We start from the raw sequence: 515 nt of genomic DNA on the forward strand, positions 1-515 counted from the left end.
TTAAGGAAAGGTGGAATTATGCTCAGTTTAATAACTGTAAACTGAACTACTTTATTAGACTGCTAACATTTGAAAATATGCACATTTATCCCCAGGATGACGGTGCATTCAGTTGTGCTTTTGAAAAGGGCCTGCAAATTGTTGAGTGATAAATGTCTAAAAATAAAACGAACCAAAAAGACTGCGTGAAGATCGAATTGTGAAAGTTAAGTTACAGAGCTGGTTTTACCGTAATGAGTCAAACAGCGCGGTTCCATTTGAAAAGATTCTCTGAATACAGTCCAGATGGCGAATCTCTCTTTTGAAATGTTGGGGACACAACTGGTGCAACAGTTGTTTCGCCCTAATCAAAACCAGTTAGGCCTTATTTACATTTGTAACATTTTATAAAGACACCACTATGTGCACTGTTTCCCCCCCACAGACCAGCAGCAGTGTTGAGAGCAGCTCCGGAGCGGGGCCCGGCAGCCTCAGGGGGCTGGACCGGGCCTGAGCTCGGTGCAGACTCCGCCCCC

The sequence above is a fragment of the Platichthys flesus genome, chromosome 5 (genome assembly GCF_949316205.1).
Source record: "Platichthys flesus chromosome 5, fPlaFle2.1, whole genome shotgun sequence".
Lineage (NCBI taxonomy): Eukaryota > Metazoa > Chordata > Actinopteri > Pleuronectiformes > Pleuronectidae > Platichthys > Platichthys flesus.